General features: G+C 39.8%; 1 protein-coding gene and 1 long non-coding RNA gene across 2 annotated transcripts in view; one reads left to right on the top strand and one right to left on the bottom strand.

The window, feature by feature from the left end:
- Positions 1–3,611, top strand: part of LOC138844078 (uncharacterized) — a 292,978-nt gene extending 289,367 nt beyond the window's left edge. The window contains exon 6 of the long non-coding RNA XR_011379483.1: positions 1,879–3,611. This is a non-coding gene — a long non-coding RNA (uncharacterized lncRNA). The remainder of the gene's footprint in view (positions 1–1,878) is intronic.
- MDFIC2 (MyoD family inhibitor domain containing 2) overlaps positions 1–20,531 on the bottom strand; it is a 123,425-nt gene that overhangs the window by 84,338 nt on the left and 18,556 nt on the right. The window lies entirely within an intron of this gene.

Below are 20,531 nucleotides of genomic sequence, written 5' to 3'. Positions count from 1 at the left end.
TCTGATATGGGATGCTATCACAAGTGGCAGCTTATCCTGCTATGCCACAGTGCCAGTTCCCCGAATGTCATTTTAACTGCTGCAACAAATGCTTGCTCTGGAACTGATTTTTAATAGATTAAAATTCTATTCCTTATAGAATAGATCAAAATTGTGTCTTTGCAAAAACTGATGAAAAGAGGAGAGATTGGGGAGGCAGAGGAAAGGAGGGGGGAAGTGTTGTCTTAGAACTGTACCAATTGAATGCATGCAATCACTTCTTTTGATCTTAATAAAAAAGAAAAATTTATTCTTGAAATTACATCATAGGCCATTATTCAAAGCTAGGAGTTATTACATATTAAAGATTCAATTATTAATCATCAAACCAGATTAGAATTTGCTAACCTGGCATAGAGGCTTAAGCTGTTGCCTACTACACTGGTATCCCAAATCAGAGCACCGGTTTGAGTCCCAGCTGCTTTGCTTCAGCTGCCTACTAATTTGCCTGGGAAAGCAGTGAGAGATGTCCCAAATATTTGGGTTCTTGCAGATGGAGTTCTAAGCTCCTGGCATTGGCCTGGTTCTTCCCCGGCTATTGCAGTCATTGGGGAGTGAATCAGCAGATGGAAGATCTCGATCTCTCTCTCTTCCTCCCTCCGTCTCTCTATCTTACTCTTCCTCCCTTTGTCATTCTGCCTTTCAAAAAAATAAATCTTTACCAAAAAAATGACCAATGGCTAGACAAGTATGTAAATGATGAAAAGGGTCTGGCAAGAACAGGTTAACTGAAGAGTTATGCGTGGATAAATCAAGTACTGGCTAATTACGTTCAGCTAACTGGTGCCATTTGGGATGCAGATGCAGTATCATAACATATTTACATATCAAGTGAGCCATAATCCTGAAATCTCTATGAAAATTCTCCAGTTTAAAATAGTAATAAATTCAAATATTAACAAAGATCACATTGGCCTTGAAAGTATTGGCCAAATAGGACCCTTGGGCCACCAGTTTGCAAATTCTAGCCTGATTCTTATCTCTTTTCCAAAAATGTTGAGCTCCAGTTAAGTAATTGATACAGTTGAGGGTGTCTCAGGGCAGAACTAACCTTGGGTTCTCAATATCTGGACTCACAGTCACCAAGGCTGTGTCAAACTGAAAATACTGTAAGATGACATAAAAAAGTGATAAGGTAGCATTAAACCCCAAGGCCAAAATCTCTATGGTTCAAACATCTTTTAAGGAATAATGGAAATTCCCATCACAAGCTGAGAGCTACACAATGCATTTATTTTGTCCAAGTTCTTTGAAGTATAATTTGTATACAATAAAATGTGGCCACAGTGTATGACTAGTGTGCCTTGACAAATGCTAACACCACCACAATCAAGGGTCAGGACATTTCAATCTCACTAAAATGCTCTCTCAGGCTCCTGTGCAATCACTAAACCCCTACCAGCCAGCCCAAGGCAACCACTTTGGACACTAGATTGAATTAGCCTTTTCTAAGATTTCATACAGTAAGGCCTTTTTTGTATCTGGCTTCATTGGCTGAGCATAGTGTTTTGAGATTCATCCATGTTACCGAGTTCACTTGTTCATACAACAATTTGTTTATCCATTCTCCTCTAATGTACATTTAAATGTTTCCTGTTTTTATTTAATATTAATAAAGCTGCTATAAACATTACCGTACAGGTCTTTATATGAACATATGTCTTTATTTTTCATGAGTAAAATGCAGGAGTGGAATTCCCGGGCTGAATGGTAAGTATATGTTTAACTTTATTAAAACTGTTCTGCACATATTGAATATTGAGTTAAATAGAATATATAGAATTGCTGGAATATACAAATCCTATTATCCTTACTCTAAATTCTCTGTGTTTCCTCTAGGTTCCTATTGAGAAGCATAAATGAATATTCCTGAGTTGGGGTTATATTTTGGCAGGATTTTGGGAAGGAACAGCAATAGAAAAGATATTAGAGGAAATCAGCAAAACAAAAAATGAGAGAGTTAGCAACTAATATTCTGTGAGAATTCTATGAAGAGTCATTCATGGCCTTGTGTCTTCCACCTCAGTCCAGATTAAATGGTACCTTCCCTTCTTTTTCCACCTCCTTTGTATTCTTTTCCCACTCCTATCTCCCTGTTGCTCAAGGAAGTCCGACCAGAGTCCCAAGTTTCCTCTGAGAAAGGCTGTGTGTATAAGGAAGATAAATCAAATCCTAAAAGAACTGCCAAATCTAAGGTTTACTCCAGTGATCAGGGAGACTTGAAAGGTATGCATGAGATTTCATGCAGATGTGAATGTTTGTCCCCAGAGGTGGAATAGCAAGTGTGCTAAGCCCAGCTAGTTCATTAAAACTTACTTGACTCAACAATTTCTCTGAAGATTGCTCTAAAGAAAATATGTGTTTACATAGTACTTATTACCTCTTTTTTCTTCTTAAAAATGAGATGCTAAGACCTTTAATCCACAGGGAAGTCTTAAAAGCTTCAGGATGAGATCACAGAATTGTTTCTCTCCAGGAGTAGTCTGAGATCATTGCCATCACCCAGGAGATGGTCCAGAAAAATCCTCCCTAACACACTAAACTCCAGATAATACAGTAATGTCACCTAATTGGTAAAAGGTCAATCCTAGTGAAATGTCTTAATGTGAGTTCACTTTAAAAAAAAGAAATGCAGGTCTAGTTTTTTGTTTTTATGAACACTTTGATAGTGACAGAGGAGAAAGTACGAGGGACAGATGTACTTGGCACTCAGGGGCTTCCATCCTATTAGTACTGTGCCAATGGTGGGCATTACCAATAGATCACAAGTTTTAAAGGGTAGCATTTTCAGATTTGTTTTGCTGTCAGATGTACAACGAGATTTGTAATTTGTTTTTAGTTACTAAAGTTTATTGGCCTTTCAGAAGCAAGGTTTTGCTATAAATATAAATAAAAGTAAGAAATAGCTGCCATAGATATGTGTGTGGGGGCAGGGGGAGAGAGAGAGAGAGAGAGAGAAAGGGAGAGATAGAAAGAAAGGGAGAGAGAGAGAGAGAAAAAAGAGCCATATTTTAATCTCAGGAAATTCACTTAGAAAGTTCTAATAGTAATATTTATTTTTGTGCTTTTGACTCCAGATAAATTATCACAAATATAAAACAAGATTTAGTTATATGCAATAAAATAAACTTAATTCTTAAAGTATGAAGAATCTGACAGAAATGAGCATTGACACATAATTTTTAAGACTCAGTCTTAAAATATATTTTTGAAAGGGTTGGCGCTGTGGCACAGTGGGTTAAAGCCCTGGCCTGAAGCGCCAGCATCACATATGGGCGCCGGTTCTAGTCCTGGCTGCTCCACTTCCGATCTAGCTCTCTGCTGTGGCCTGGGACAGCAGTAGAAGATGGCCCTAGTGCTTGGGCCCCTACACCTGCATGGGAGACCCGAAAGAAGCTCCTGGCTCCGGATCGACACAGCTCTGGCCATTGCGACCATGTGGGGAGTGAACCAGCGATGGAAGACCTTTCTCTCTTTTTCTCTACTTCTCTCTGTAACTCTGTCTTTCAAGTAAAATAAAATAAAAATCTTTAAAAAAAGTTATATTTGAAAAATATTTGTCTCCATTAATTAACCAGTTTGGATTAATATTCTTAATCAAAATGAAGTAAATAAAATTCCTCATGATTTTATACCTTCAAGAAACTTGAAAAGTATTTTCATGATGAACATTTCTAACTTTTATGAAACTATGTATTCTTTTTAACAAAATATAATCACAATTAAGATACTTCTGATAATATAAGCAGTAGTGAACAGTTTTTTGCCAGTTTTGTTCTGTTGTCTTCCAGTGTCTGGAATAGTACTTGTTACACAGATTCTCAACAAATTCTTGTGCAATGAAAAATACTTGTAATGACAGTTTTTACTTAATATATTTGATTGTTATTTTAGTGTTAAAATTATGATATTTAATATTGGAAGAATAATATTTGAATAGCTTTTTGCAGTTATTAAATTGATGGCCTATTGTATAGGAAGAATGAATCTACATATTTTTTCATTCACTCACCTATTGCTAGACATTTATGTTACTTCTGTTTATGTTGTCTGGTTATTATAAACTAGTATCTTGACAAGTGCCCATAGCAAAATCTTTGCATATACCTTTGATTATTATGATTATTAGGATAATGCCTAGATGTGGCTAGCCAATAAATTATATGGACTTCTAAGGATTATGATTAACTCAATAGTTACCTAGTAAATATTTACCAACTGTATGGTAGATACTATCTGAGGACACCATGGTGAATAAAGTGATTATAGTCATGCTTTCATGGATTGCATAATAATCTAGCACAGAGGCTGATAAACTGTAGCTCATGGGACAAGTATGACCCATGCCCTTTATTTGTAAATCATCTTTGATTGGAACACAGACATGCTAATTAATTTTTAACATTCTAATGTTATAGTTGAATAGTTATGACAGAGACTTTGTGGCCCACAAAGCCAAAAATATTTACTATATGGTCCATTATAGAAAAAACTTGTCAAACTCTTGGTCTGGTAGATCATACAAGGGTACTTCAAAAAGTTTGTGGAAAATGCAATTAAAAGATGCATTTATTTTGGTGAAAGAATTTGAAATTTATGAATCAAAGAGATATTCAAAAAGTTTATGGAAAATATATATTATAAAAATGGATTTATTTTATTTATCATAATAAGTTCTTTATAAATAAGAAGTCATTTTTAGCATAGTATGTGTAAATAATCACCAAATTTGAAATGGCTGGAATCAGAATTGTTGAGATTACTTTCAATTAGACATAAAGAATATTGGCTGAATTAGTGTGTGATTGTCTAAACCCTCAGCAGTTTTATCAAACTTATATGCTCCTAAGGACTAAGCAGACTAGAACAACTAAAGTAGCCCATATTTTCAGCTGCCTAGAAATAAAATACAAAAAAATTGCTAGAATTGCGGAAAATGAGAGTGTATCATTTTGCATATGAAATCTATTTTGTTTATTCGGAAACTAACCAACATTACCTTAATGACTTGTGTAAACGGAAATATCTGTTATTTGACTTTTTTCCCTCAGCACTGGCCTCACACAGGCACGCTAATGATTATTTGTCAAAGTCACACTGTTTGCTTACAAAGTATGAAGGCTTTTTAGACACCATAATGACGGCTCTTGATTCACTTGATAATATTTAGAATAAGCCATAAAAGCTGATCTCTGAATGAGTAGACCGCTTTTATTGGCTTTTAGTGCTATTACTGCTGTCATAAGTGGAAAATTGGCCTAATGCAAGCAATACTGCTGTGTCATACTGCAAAACTGCTGCTTGGTTTATGGTTTATTTCTCTAATGAAAGAATAGCCAGGTACAGGAAGGGTACCACCACCTGCTGAGCTGCAGGGAATGATGCTTCCACAATCATTGGTTCACCTAAGGTACAGGAAGGGATGTACTTGAGGATGGGAGGGAACTTGCCTAAGGTCTTAGACCTGGGCTCATTTGTTAGCATAAATGCTTTTAAAGTCCTACTATGTGGTAGATACAGGGGATGAAAGGGCAAGACAGATCAGATTAAGATGAAACTGAGTCTTAATCAGAGGTTGATGCTAAAGAGTCTACTGGCCAAATTATGTTAGCCCCATCAATCAATGTTTTAAATTAAATATTTAGGTATAACTTAAAAAGAATAAAATGCATAAATATTAACTGTGCAGCTTGATTAACTTGTACATTTGTATGTCATATAACCAGCACCCATCAATAGACAAAACGTTTTCAGCACCTTAAACAGCTCCCTTGCCTCCACTCCACTGCCTGCTCCCAAGTCAGTACCTTTTCCCTGGTAAATTTTGATTTCAATCACTGCAGATTACTTTATGCTGTTCTTCTTATTCATGAGGCCACACAGTGAATATTCTTTAAAAATTATTTTATTTGAAAGACAGAGCAACAGAGAGAGAGGATAGACAGAGAGATCTTCCTTCCATTCACTAGTTCATTCCCAAATACCCAGCCAGGTCTGGCTGGCATTAGCAGGAGCATTAGCAGGAAGATTGATCAGAAGTGGCGCATCCAGGAGACAAACTGGCAGTACCAGCATATACAACTTAATTGTTCAACATCATGTCTGTAAGATGTTTTTGTGTGTACAAGTTCTTTTTAATTCTTAATAGTAACTCTTTTTATTGCCTTGTAGTATCCTGTTGCAGAGCTGTACCACAATTTACTTACTCATTTTTGATGGGGATACTTAGGTGTTCCCAGTGATTGACTATTATAAAGAAAGCTAATTTGAACATGTTTTGGTGGGCACAAACACTGTTTTCTGTTGGGTATAAATTCAAGAGTAGAACTGCTGTGATGTAAAATTTTAGGGCAGATTTTGGGACCAGCATTGTGGCATAAAGGGTTATGCTGTGGTTTACATCACTAGCACACCATATTGGAGCATTAGTTTGAGTCCTGGCTGCTCTGCTTCTGATCTAGCATTCTGCTAATGTGTGTGGGAAGGAAGCAGAAGATGGCTGAAACACTTGGGCCCCTGTCATCCATGTAGGAGGCCAGGATGGAGTTCCTGGCTCCTGGCTTCATCCTGGCCCAGACACAGCTGTTATGGCTATTTGGGGAGTGAACCAATAGATTTTACAAAAAAATCCATTTAAAAATGGGTATATTTTTAGCTTTAGGTAGAAATGCCTAGCAGTTTTCCAAATGGTTCCAATTTTTTTAATCCATCAGCAGCATACGAGAATTGCTGTTGCCAGCACTCGGTACTGTTAGTTGCAATATTGTTTTAGATATATTTGAATGGTTCTATATACAATGTGCACAGAAAATTCAAGCAAATACTTGATTCTGCAATGTTGTGTATGTACAATTAAGCCCATCTGTTAAGTATGTTGAGCCATGGAGAAGTGGTGAGATTTCAGATTGTGGAATCAGAGACATCTCGGTTGGCATTTCTGTATCTACCAATTAATAAATGGATGTCTTTAGTGAAGTTGCTTGCTTATGTTCTCAGATTCTTCTGTAGAGCCGAGCAAAATACCTCAATTAGAGGCTTATTGTTAAGGCCAATAAAACACCACCGGTAAAATAGACAGCTAGTATTTGACACATGGCTTGGTCTCACTGAATAGTTCCTTTCTCTTCTCATAGGGATGTGATGGTCAAGCAAAAACAAGCAATTTGCTCTTATGAGAACCATCTATAAATAGCTACCTGCCAGCATCCTATCTTCTCCTTTGTTAACCTTTCTTTCTTCCTTAAAATCCTCTCAGTTTCTCAGATCAGTCTCCTAATTCCATCCCAGGTTCCTTCCTTTGCCTTCCCACCATATACAATATGACAAGTACTCAGAATTCCAATTTTTAATTTAACAAACACTATGTGTCAAGCACTGTGACAAATGCTTTACAGATAGTGTTTCATAAGATCCCTGAAAATACATATTATTATTTCTGTTCTACAGAGGGGAAGAAACTGAGATTCTGAGAGATTAAGTAAATTATCCTTGATCAAATAGAGAGTGGGTGGTAGAACTAAGATTTGAAAGAAAATCTGTTTAACTCCAATGCTCACTTGGTTAACTATAATTCTGGACATGTTGGAATGTCTTCTGAAATATGTCTCCTGCACATAGCTAAATCATTTAATATTCATCATCTGTATCACACCCAAATGTTGTGCACCTTCTCAGGTTCCCTGACTATGCTCTTCTTCTCAAATGTCACCCCATTATCAACTTTTTTTGGCACCATAGGTAACCTCCCAGTCCAGAGGGAATCTGGGTTGAAGGCTCAGAACTGAAAAGATCTCTTGCACCATATGCTGAGTCCTCTTTACATTAAGCACGTCCTCCATTTCTATATTTACATGAAATGCACACCATGGGGGTAAAATTAGGCTTCCTAATTATTATGGGGCTGGACTATGAAAGCAGGCAAATAAAATCCTTACCTTTTTTCCTTTCTTGGGCAGCATGGGTATGATTTCTCCCTGCATATGCAGAGATATTTCAAAAAGTTCATAGTAGAATAGAATTAAAAGATACATTCATTTTGGTGCAAAAATATTTTTTGAAATCTAGGTATAGTTTTTTCATAATACATATTTTTTCATGAACTTTCTTGAAGATCCCTCATGTTATTTCAAGAAGTCGCTTGGGCCTGCACTGTGGCGTAGTGGATAAAGCTGCTGCCTGTAGTGCCGGCATCCCAAACCCTGGATGCCGGTTTAAGACCCAGCTGCTCCACTTCCGATCCAGCTCTTTGCTATGGCCTGGGAAAGCAGTAGCAGACGGTGCAAGTGCTTGAGCCGCTGCACCTGCATGGAAGACCCAGAAGAAGTTCCTGGCTCCTGGCTTTGGATTGGCTCAGCTCCGGCTGTTACAGCCGTCTGGGGAGTGAACCAGCAGATGGGAGAATTGTCTCTCTCTGTTTCTGCCTCTCTGTAGCTCTGCCTTTCAAGTGAATAAATAAAATCTTTTAAACATAAAATAAAAAAAGAAGTCTCTTGGCCTGCACAGCTGCACCTGCCAACATGCCTGTTGTGTCATGTTGTGGTTCTTTGTAAAGTGGCCAGCACAGTAAAACATCATGTTGCTTTGCATCCTTTCTTTCTTCTCTCACTATGTATTTCTTGGGTTTGCTATAAAAAATATAACTTTGTCACTTAGAACAACAGAAATTTATTTTCTCACAGTTCTTGAGAATGGAAGTCTTGGAACAAAATCAAGACATCAACAGGGCTGTACTCCCTGTGGAGGCTCTGGGGGAGAATCCATCCCCTGCCTCTTCCAGCTTCTGGTGGTTGCTGGCATTCTTTGCTTTGTAAATGCTTCCCTCTAATTTCTGTTTTCATGGTTGTATCACTATCTATTCTTTGTGTACTAATTTTGTAATTTTCCCTCTACTTTGTGGTAAGGACACTTGTGATTAGGTTTAGGACCTCCTCCCGTGTAGATTATCTCCCCATGACAAAATTGTTAATCTTATCTGATAACCTCTACATCACTGTCCCAATGCCACCTTTTTATTTATTTATTTATTTAACGAGGTGACATTTATAAGTTCTAGGAATTTGGATCTGAATCTTTTGTTGGGCCTTATTCAACCTGCTACTGTTACCTAATTCTTCACCTTTACCACCTTAGGCGTGAACTTCTCAAAGAAAACATCAATATTTGTACCCCTTTCTCAATCTCTGTTTTCTAGACGAGCTGAAGTAAGGCTTTATCTTTGTTATTAACTTAGTTCCATTGCTACTTCTTGCCTATATTCCTGATAACAGAGGAATCGTGCAAAACCCACATCTGACCATGTTACTACTTCACATAAATTTCTTTAAGGAAACCCTCCATTGATTTGTGTCAACATTCTAATTCCATAGACCTCCAGATCTGATCTGTTCTCTCTGCAACTTCATTATTTGACATTCTAATGGTTAAGAGCACAAGATTCATTGATAAATCATATTTGCTTGAATTCTACATCCACAACTTACTAGGCAGTGATCTTGAGTAGACCACATAGTGTCTCTGATTCCCTGATCCAAACTCCTTTTAAAGTCCCTTTCACAGTGACTGAGGTACTAAAATGATATAGGGTAAAAGCTCACAATGAACAACATTTCTCCAGTTATGTCAAATTATACACAGGAATCTAAATATCTTATATTTTTCATCTCTAGGTATTTATCCATGATGGTTTTTCAGCATCATTGATCTTTGCCCCATCTCATGTGTTAACTTTTCTTTCTTTGGAACTGAGTTCCAACAATCCCCTTCTCTGCAAACCTTTCCCTGACTCCAGAAGCTCTCCAAAATTCTTGCACAGAATCTTTCATCCTGGCCCCAGAAAGTCTAGTTCATCGTATCTTTCATATCTTGGAGTGACTGAATATATGTCTAGTTTTAAAAAGCATCTTGGGTGGTTCTTGTGTAGTTGGCCCCTTGATCATACTTAACACCCGGAACACTGTGCGTGACCATACCTGACTTGGAATGAGAGCCTTCTTGGACAGACATACCATTTAAGTATGATTTATACCTCAGTACACTTCTCTCCATCAATGGTTTTGAGATGATTATTAATCAAACAATATATTTATCATGCCACCAACAGTAGCACTAGGTTGTTGGGTACATAAGTAGTCTTGTGGCATGAGATGCCTGTGAATCTGAGCTTTTTGAGAAAGAAAGACACTGAAATAGACTTATAAGAGCCTTGTGAAATCATGCATTCCTCTGACTGATTGCTTTTTGATTAGTCTGTATTTTCAACACACTATGCCTGACAGATAGTAAATGTTCAATAATTGTTGAATAAATAGGGCCTGGACTTGGCAGAAGCTGAAACTGGATAGTTACTGACCAGACTGATGGATAATGTCATGCTTCCTGGATGATAGACAATGGGGCAGAGAACCTGTGCCTTGAAGGTAGGGTTTGAATCCCACATGCAGCATCGCTGAGCAATCTCAGCACTACAGAGAGTAGGGTTCAAACACCATATGTCTGAGCCTTTCCAAATCTTATCTGTATGAGGGTCTGGAGTTGTGGTGTAGTAGGTAAAGCTGCCATCTGTGACAACAGCATCCTGTGTGGGTACCAGTTCATGTCCCAGCTGCTCCATTTCCAATCCAGCTCCCTGCTAATGGCCTGGGAAAAGCAGCAGAAGATGGCCCAAGTGTTGGGCCCCTGCCACCCACGTGGGCAATCTAGATGAAACTCTGCCAGGCCTATGCAGTCACACGGGGAGTGAACCAGTAGATGGAATATCTCTCTCTGTCTCTCTCTCTTTGTCTCTCTCCCTCTCACTGAAACTCTGATTTTCAAAAGAAATAAATAATTTTAAAAAAGCAAATCGCATCTGTATGATAGTCATAATTGTTTCCCACAGGTACCTGGTGCTTGGACAGATCAATGTGATTCAAAGCTGGGTCAGGCTTTTTGTAGCTATTATGAAAAGACTTGGTGTTTGGATGTTGGTATTTCCAGGAGTTTTGAATTCAGCTAGAATCCTGATTTCATACAGAGTAAGAGAATGAAGAGTATGTGGTTCTTATTCCTCAAATGAAAAGAAAAAGGAAAAGAAACAATGAAAAGGTAGATTTGGCCAAATGTTAACATTTGCTAAATCTGTTTGATGAGTATTATTTTTTAAAAGAATGTGTAAAATGTGAAAAACCAACTCATTTATATATATGCTGTTAGTGATCTGGTCAGAGATCATTTTCGTCACTTCTGATCCCTGATCTCTAGTCTTCCCACCATCCCAATGTCATACAAAAGGGCTTAGGACAATTTTGGGTGGCAGAGATACTGGTTATTGGCTTAAAAAAAAAAAAAAAAGATTGACATTTATTTTGAAAATCAGAGTTACAGACAAAGAAGGGGAGCTGGGTCAGGCTGAAGCCAGGAGCCAGCAGTTTCATCTGGGTCTCCCACATGGGTGGTAGGAACCCAAACACTTCGGATATCCTCCACTGCTTTTCCTAGGCCATTAGCAGGGAGCTGGGTGGGAAGCAGAGCAGCGTCCACAGGGCATCTGGCATCACAGGTGTCAGCTTTCCCTGCTGTACTACAACGCGGTCTCCTGGCTATTGGCTTCTTAAAATCTTGGAATGAACTTGGTATTAAACTCCAGTTAAGGTAGTTTTCAATCAGTGCAGCTATGAAAGCTGTTACTTTGCTCTAGTTGAATTCCATGGAAGCAAAAGTTGTGTTGTTTTTCATTTATACGTTTTATCTATTAGGGAGACTCAATGAATATTAACTAGCAAGAAAAGTTTTAATAGTAATTTTGACAAGGCTATGATGTTAGCACTTGTTAGTCTCTATGATTTATTTTTGTAATCCTGCCTTATAATTTAATACAGTGAAGTTAGCCTGATTCCAAATTATTAACTAGTAAAACTTCCATTTAACTCTTCATATGTTTCCAACAAAACTCTATTAACCTTTCTGAGAACAAAGGCAAAGAAACAAAAAAGGAACAACTTCTGTATTTGAAGAATGACAAAAAGGAAAAACAAACAGAACTAATATAGCTGATCAATGGGCTTTTGAAGTTTCATTGACAATCTTATTATGGTTAAACTTAAATCACTGTAGTTCTAAATTATTTATTTCTTACAAAGGTAAAGAGAAAACAGTTTTTAATATTAAAGTAAGTTAATAATACTAAAATTAAAACAATTTTATAATAAAAATATACTTTTCGCATATTTTAGTGGTTAACAGCTACAGTTCTGGGGCCAGACTGGGATTTGAAACCATTTCACCCACCTACCAGGTATAAATCTTGGGCAAGTTAAGTTATCTGGAGCTCAGTTTTCTCATCTACAAAATGGGAGTAATAATAGTAATGATTTTTTTAGACAATTCAGTGACTTAATACATGTAAGTACTTCTTAGGACAATGCTGGGCAAATTGTAAGCACCCACTGTATGCTGTTATTACTATAACTAATAAATCAAGTTCTGAACCTTTTTTAAAAAAAAATTTATGTATTTGAGGCATAAGCAAAGAGAGAGAGAGGTCTTCTATCTGCTGGTTCACTCCCCAAATGGCCACAACAGCTGGAGCTGGGCATATCTGAAGCCAGGAGCCTGGAGCTTCTTCTGGGTTTCCCATGCGGGTGCAGGGCCCAAGCACTTGGGCCATCCTCCACTGCACTCCCGGGCCACAGCAGAGAGCTGGCCTGGAAGAGGGGCAACCGGAACAGAATCCAGCGGGACTAGAACCCAGTGTGCCGGCGCCGCAAGGCCGAGGATTAGCCTATTGAGCCATGGCGCCGGCCTATTTTATTTATTTATTTATTTATTTATTTATTTATTTTTTGAAAGACAAAGTTACAGAGAGAAGTAGAGACAGAGAGAGAGGTCTTCCATCCACTGGTTCACTCCCCAGATGGCTACAATGGCTGGAGCTTCCACCAATCAGGAGCCAGGAGCTTCTTCCGGGTCTCCCACGTGAGTGAAGGGGCCCAAGGACTTGGGCCATCTTCCACTGCTTTCCCAGACCATAGCAGAGAGCTAGATTGGAAGAGGAGCAGCCCAGACTAGAACTGACACCCTTATGGGATGCCGGCGTTTCAGGCCAGGGCTTTAACCCCCTGCACCACAGCGCCGGCTCCCCCATGAACTTTTCCAAAAAAGATTTCTACCTCCCTTCTCCATACTGACTCAGCATCTTGTACATAGCTCTGTTCTTGACCTTTTCACATTATATTGTACTTTTCTGTTTCTTTGACCTTATCTCCTATAACATTTGAGATTCTGCTGAGGAGGGATAATATCTTTAGCACAGTCCCAGGACCATCAGTGCCTGGAAATACAAATCCTTGGCAAATGTCACTCTCTCTTCTCTGTTAACTCAGGACAGACTTGCTACATTTATCCCACTCAGAATTCTCTTTAACACAGCACCCCTGGGAATGACTGACAGCACATTAGAAATAGTTCCAAGATTTAGTGTATTTGTGAGTCACATAATAGATGCTCACTAAATTTTGAATAATATTAGCTTTTTTCATTATTATTGAGAGGCAGAGACACACACCCATACACACACTCACACAGAAGGAGAGAGAGAGAGTGCTATCACATCATCTGCTGGTTCACTATCCAAATGCTCACAACAGCTGGGGCGGGGATAGGAGGGGAGCTGAGAAGCAGGAATTAAATACGGGTCTCCCATGTTGGTGGCAGGAACCCAGTTGTTAGAACAGTCACTGTTACCTCCCAAGATCTACCATTAGCAGGGAACTGAAATCAGGAGAGGAAGCTAGGTATTGAACTTGGGTACTCTGGTATGGGATGCAGGCGTCCTAACCATGAGGTCAAACACCTGCCCCTCTGCTCATGTTTTATACCCTTCTTGCAAGATTCTTGTTTTTGGCTTCCTGGAATGACGGAGGAGTCCAATATTTCCCGTTGTGTCGTCCTTCACCTCTTACTTAAATTATATCCAATGTTTTGAAATATCCCTACTTTATTTCTAAGATTCACTCATTTAAGCATTACTTATCACATCCAAACTGTGATAGTTTCAAAGCTGAATAAAATATCTCCTTCTTCAAGAAGGTAAACATTAATATAATATAAAGCTATTATTTAGGACAAGTTTTCTGTATTTCAACCACTCCTATTAGACTTGTAACTCTGTGCTGCCTTGTAATAGTGCCACAATAGGTGAAGTACGCATGTCTCTGAGTTCAGGCTTCCTTTTCCCTACTGGAGATAACAATCCTTACAGGGTTGTTGAAGAGATTAAGGGAGATAGAACACCTTGTGTTTTTCCTTCCTCCTATTGGTAGGAATCGTGTTAAACTGCTTATTTATAATATATAGTGTCTGGGCATTTGAGAACTCTCACTCTCCATTCCTTGCTGGGCTTGGCAGCTCCAGCTTCTACCACCGCACCTGGCCCACAGTCATCTCAATCACTGTGGCTCCGTATTGCCAAGAATAATATCACTATCCATAATACAGTGCATGTGAAACAAGTGAAAGATGGGGCTGGAATTCAAAGTCCTGCGTGTCGACTCCTTTGATTTGAGACACATTTGCAGTGAATTCATGCTTGTCATTCTCTGTGGCCTCAGCCTTCATTTTGAGCACAAGTTTAACCTCCTCGTGCCAGAAGCGGGCCTCAGCCCGCCTTAACGGTGCCCTGTCCTAACCCTCACGTAAAAGGCCCAGGCCCTGGCAGGAAGTTAGCATTCAGAGGTGTCTCTACCCGGAACACGGACCACTGGGCCATTCGCCCGCGAGCCGAACCAGGCCTCAGTACCCAGCGGCCCTGGCTATCCTAGCGGAAGCCCTGGACTCAACCAACGTGTGCGTGTGGGGGAGGGGGGGTAGCAAAAAAGCTGCATGTGCGCTGACCCCGTGCTGGGTGTTTTCCTTGTTGTGAGTCCCAAACCTACCCCGTGTAAAAACTATACCCACAGACTGGCGTTGTGTGAGGTACTCTGAGCAATGTGGACGGAGCCTGAGGTACACAGAGTTTGGCGGCAGTACCCTGAACTCCGGCCTTGGTACAGAGGCGCCGTACATCCGGGTATTTGGAGCCTGAGGGCTCAGCTGCAGCTCCACCAGGGTTGCCGGTCCTCTTCCCTGTCATTCGCTGGGCTCTTCACGCCTGCCGCCTGTCTCCTGCCTCCTGCCTCGTGCCCCCGGGGCTCCGAGGAACGCCCTCCTCGCCCAGGAGCTGGAAGTAAGCGCCTTGAACTTGTCTTCTGCGCGGTGCCGTGGGGGCTCGCGTCGTGCGCCGGAGCAACCAGGGCTGCCGGAGGCTGCTTTCCCCCGGGATGCGGGAGAGCACGGGGCGGGCTGCCCGCGCCTCAGCAAAGCGAGGCCGGCGGGAGCCAGCAGGGCAGGGTGCGTAGGTTGTGGTGGCGGTTAGAGGCGTAGGTCAGGGGGATGCAGCAGGTCCAAGCAGCGTTCTGGCAGTGGCGCCTGTGCAGCCCCCCGTTGTTTCTATACAGGCCAGGGCCCTGAGCCACCGCTGGTGCTGAAACCCTTGTTTTAGCCATGGGAGTCTCAAAACTTGTAACTAATTTTCATGTCAAATTGTTTTTGTGTCTTTGTTGCTTTGGGATGAATTTTCTCCTCTGAGAAATATTTCTATATCCTAATTATTTGACAGAAACACATTTATTTCCAAATGTTTTTTTCATGATGTACATGTAAAATTATATCTTTGATTACACACATACACACATCGTTTGCAGATAAAGGAAAGAATTATTTTTTTAACGATTTCACAGTTGAATTTGTAATGAAAAGTATCAGTTTAAATATTTTCCTTTGAAGGTAGAATCGTCTTGATAGAAACCTATACAATTGACTTTTCAGTAATAGGCTTAGAATATTTATGATTAAAAAGTATGGGGGGGGCGTGCAGCACTGTGGCGTAGCGGGCAAAGCCGCCGCCTGCAATGCTGGGATCCTATATGGACTCTGGCTTGAGACCCGGCCCCTCCACTTCCCATCCAACATTCTGCTATGGCCTGGGAAAGCAGTGGAAGATGGCTCAAGTGCTTAGGCCCCTGCACCTGCATGGGAGACCCGGAAGAAGCTCCTGGCTCCTGTCTTCGGATTGGTGCAGCTCGGGGCAGTTGTGGACATTTGGGGAGTGACCCAGCAGATCGAAGACTTGCCTCTGGCTCTGACTCTGCCTCTCTGTAGCTCTGCCTTTCAAATAAATAAGTAAATATTTTTTTTTAAAAAAAGAGTGTGTAGGGACCAGAGTTGTGGCACAGCAGGTTAAACCACCACCTTCTACACCTGCATCCCGTATGGGCTCTGATTGGAGAACTGGCTGCTCCATCTCCCACTCAGCTTTTTGATAACGCACCTGGGAAAGCAGCAGAAGCTGGCCCAAGTGCTTGGGCCTCTGCGCCCATGTGGGAGACCTGGATTAAACTCCTGACCATTTTGGCTATTTGGGGAATGAGCCAGCAGATGGAAGATATTTTTCTCTCTCTCTCCCTCCCTCTCTGTAACTCTGTCTTTCAAATAAATTTTAAAAATAAACCTTTAAAAAGGTATTTAATGAGAGAATAAAAAGGATTTTAACTTTTTGAACTAAGTAAAGGCCGTTCATAGGTAATGTGACTCCAGGACTTCAACTTTTGTGGTATGAAACAAAAAGTAAGTAGACTGTTAAGATGATGGGCAGGAAGAAAGTTCAGTGTTAGCCACCTTCTTTCCCTACCCCAACATTTCACAGTTTTGAAAACTTTCACTCATTGTGTTCCTTTCAGATGTCCTTAACATTATTTGTGGAAGTCTTGTGAAATCCATGAAGAATTTTCAGAATAATGTTCTCAAATACATAAACTATAATTCATAGTATTGCAAAGAAAAACTATACACACAGTTACCAAAATTTTTTTTTTAAAGTATTCCTTTATTTAAAAGGCAGTTTCTGAGAGAGTGGGAGAGACAGGGAGAGAGCTCTTCCATCAGCTGGTTCACTCCCCAAATGGCTCTAATGCCAGGACTTAGCCAGAGGGAAACCAGGAGCCAGGAGCTTCATCTGGGTATCCCACATGGGTGCCAGGGGCCCAAGTACTTGGGCCATCCTCTGCTGCTTTCCCAGAGCTATATCAGAAGTGGAGCAGCCAGGACACAAATCAGCACTCATGTGGGATGCTGGTGTCTCAGAGTCTCAGGTGGCAGTTTTACCCTCTATGCTACAGTGCAGGCCTCACCAAAATATTTTTTAAATCTTGATATAGAAATATATGTCTATACCTATCAATACAGTAGGTAGTAAGAATTTGAATTATGTTGGGATTAGAATGAGTGAGATTTTATGATATGACAATTGGTATGAAAATCATTGAATTTTGTTGGTGACAAAGTCGCAAATGTTTCCAGTCTTACTATTGTGATGTTACCTATGTTTCTTATCAAAGGAAATTCTGAATTTTAGAGATTGCAAAAGCAAACCACCTGTGCTTCCCTTGAGTGCTGCAGTGATATAAAATGGAATTTGCTTGTGTTTTTTTTTTCAGCCAAATCAAACTGTTTTTTGTAGATCTGTTCCTTTATTTCCCATTTTCACTTTCCAGTACAGTATTCTGTTTCACTAGAAGTAATAAGATGTTTAAAATTTATATTACTGGGGGCTGGCGCCATGGCTCACTTGGTTAATCCTCCACCTGCAGCGCCGGCATCCCTTATGGGCCCTGATTCTAGTCCTGGTTGTTCCTCCTCCAGTCCAGCTCTCTGCTGTGGCCTGGGAGTGCAGTGGAGGGTGGCCCAAGTCCTTGGACCCTGCACCCTCATGGGAGACCAGGAAGAAACACCTGGCTCCTGGCTTCGGATCAGCGCAGTTCCGGCCGTAGCGGCCATTTGGGGAGTGAACCAACAGAAGGAAGACCTTTCTCTCTGTCTCTCTCTCTCACTGTCTATAACTCTACCTGTCAAATTAAAAATAAATAAATAAATAAAATTTATGTTACTACTCATCCTGACAGTCTTAAGGAAAAAAATAATGAGTCTCTGAAACTTATGGAAAAGAAAGGAAGAAACCTGATCTTGTCTGTGTTTTACTAATTGGTGAAATTAGCTGTGCTACTTTTAATTTCTAGTACACTGGTTTTTTTAATATTGCACACTGAGGCCCAAAGAGGCTTTTAAAGCCATAAAGAAGGGCAAATTCATCTGATTAACGAGGGAGCATACAAACAGTCTCAAGCTGTCAATTCCAAACTATGAATGTGAAATCAAGGATGTACTTTGGCAATTGTCAAATTAATTTTTAATATTTGTCAATTTTTCAAAAAATTTATTTGAAGAGTCACAGACAGAGAAAAGGAGAGATAGAAAGGTCTTCCATCCACTGGTTCACTCCCAAATGGCTGCAACGGCCAGAGCTGTGCCATTCTGAAGCCAGGAGCAAGGAACTTCTGGGTTTCCCACATGGGTGCAAAGGCCAAGCACTTGGATCATTTTCCACTGCTTTCCCAGGCACATTAGAATGACAATTAAATTTTTCTAGTGCTGTCTTTGTAAACCTTCTCTTTTTAAAATTATTTATTTTTTTGAAAGAGAGAGCTCGATCTTCCATCGCCTGTGCATTCCTCAAATGCTCACAACAGTACAGTTTGGGCCAGGTGGAAGCCAGGACCATTTTCCAGGACTCCTACATAGTTGGAAAAGACCCAAAGACCCAACCACTTGAATCATTTCTTGGTGCCTGTCAGGGTGCTCATTAGCAAAAAGATGGAATTGGGAACAGAGCTGAAACTTGAACCCAGGTATTCTGATAGGAAATGAGAGAGTGTCTAATCACTATGCCAAATGCTCACTTTAACAGAAAACATTATCTTTTTGCTAACAAAACTTGTCCATCATAGCTCCTGAGTAAACCTTGTAGTTAGATTCAATTCAATTTCCATTTGACAAAGCACTTATTATTGACAGATAATACTATAGGTGTATAAGGGAACATAAGAGAAATAAGAAAGTTCACATTCCCTGATCATTTCAACCAGGTCAAGAAAAGAGAGACTCAAAAACTGACTGATAAAAAATATAATCATAATAGTTGTTATTATTGGGTGATAAGACCTCTTGATACATCACTCGTTCTGCCAAGTAGCTTGGTCACTTAGGATATTTTCAGCTGTAAATAACAGAAAATTCCAACTTGAATTTAGAAAGATGATTTATTACTTATCTATTAATTTTAGAAGTGAAGTGACTAGAAGCTTGATGAAGTCTGTGCTCAGCAACACTTTTAAGGAGCCGGATTTTTTTCTATTGTTTTTCCTTTGGCATTTTAGCTTGTATTTGTGGCTTTAATGCTCTGATTTCCCGTATGACTGTAAAATGGCTTCCCTAGTTTGAAGCAGTACTTAAAAATTTGATCATATTCAAAAGAGGAGAGTGTCTTTTCTTATAAACTCTCTCAGGAGCAAAAACCAAAACAAAACAAAACAAAAAAACAAAGTGAAACCAAAATGAAATAACCAGCCAACCCAATTTTCCCCAACCGAAATAAGACAAAACAAAAGCCTTCATTAGAAACTCCTAGCAGATGGCCCCTCTTGTCTCATTATCCCAAATTATTTCACAAGCTGTTGCCAACAGGATCACTGGCAAGAGCAATGGTACCACCTTAATCAAATTAGGCAAATCAGAATTCAGCCCACTTGAGATCTTTAGAAATGCACAGAGATGGATGGATTCTTGAGTAAAATTGAGATTCCTTGAGAAGAATGGGAGAATGAATATAGGGGAGGCAACCAATTATGCCTTCTGTGGCAGCTGTAATTATTTTTGATTGATAGCTTTGAAAATTGAGGCTCAGTGGTGTTAAGTGATTTGACCAAGATCAACATGTAATAAGCAGTTACTCCAGATACCAAATATAGGTACGTGTAGTTCCAAAGACTGAGCTCTTCAACTGCATTGTTGACAGTGGAAGAAACACTATAATGGAAATATTTTAAAGTGCTATGTTTTTTTGATGCATGGTGTCTTGATTTGTGTTGAATGTCTTAGGTGTTGATGTTGCATTTTGGTGTTGGTATAAGGTCATATTTTTATAAAAATGAATACAGTTTAATAGAAATGTGCCCCTACTTTATTTCCTGCTTGCTTCTCATACTTGCTCATCATATTTCTTTATGTTCATGGAAATACTAAGTCTAAACTGTGTGAAGATTTAACTAGTCCTGACTTGTACACACCATTGCTACTTTGTATACCACTGAAGACTGTCTGCCATGTGCATCAACTTGTTGAAGACAACAGAATTTGGAGTGTCTTATATCAAAAATTCATCCAAAGCAACAGAATTTTTACAGTGGGTAAGGGTGAAAGCCTTGCTATTTTCAGCTTTATTTATTTTAAAGGGAGAGAGAGAGAGAGAGAGAGAAATATGAACCTTCATCCACTAGTTCACTCTCCAAATACCTGCAACAGCTAGGGCTGGGCAAGATGAATTTTGGACCCTGGAACTTCATCTAGGTCCCTTATATGAGTAGCAG

The sequence above is a fragment of the Oryctolagus cuniculus genome, chromosome 10 (assembly GCF_964237555.1).
Source record: "Oryctolagus cuniculus chromosome 10, mOryCun1.1, whole genome shotgun sequence".
Taxonomy (NCBI): domain Eukaryota; kingdom Metazoa; phylum Chordata; class Mammalia; order Lagomorpha; family Leporidae; genus Oryctolagus; species Oryctolagus cuniculus.
Note: the sequence above shows the minus strand (reverse complement) of the source record. Positions and strands in the feature narration are given on the sequence as shown.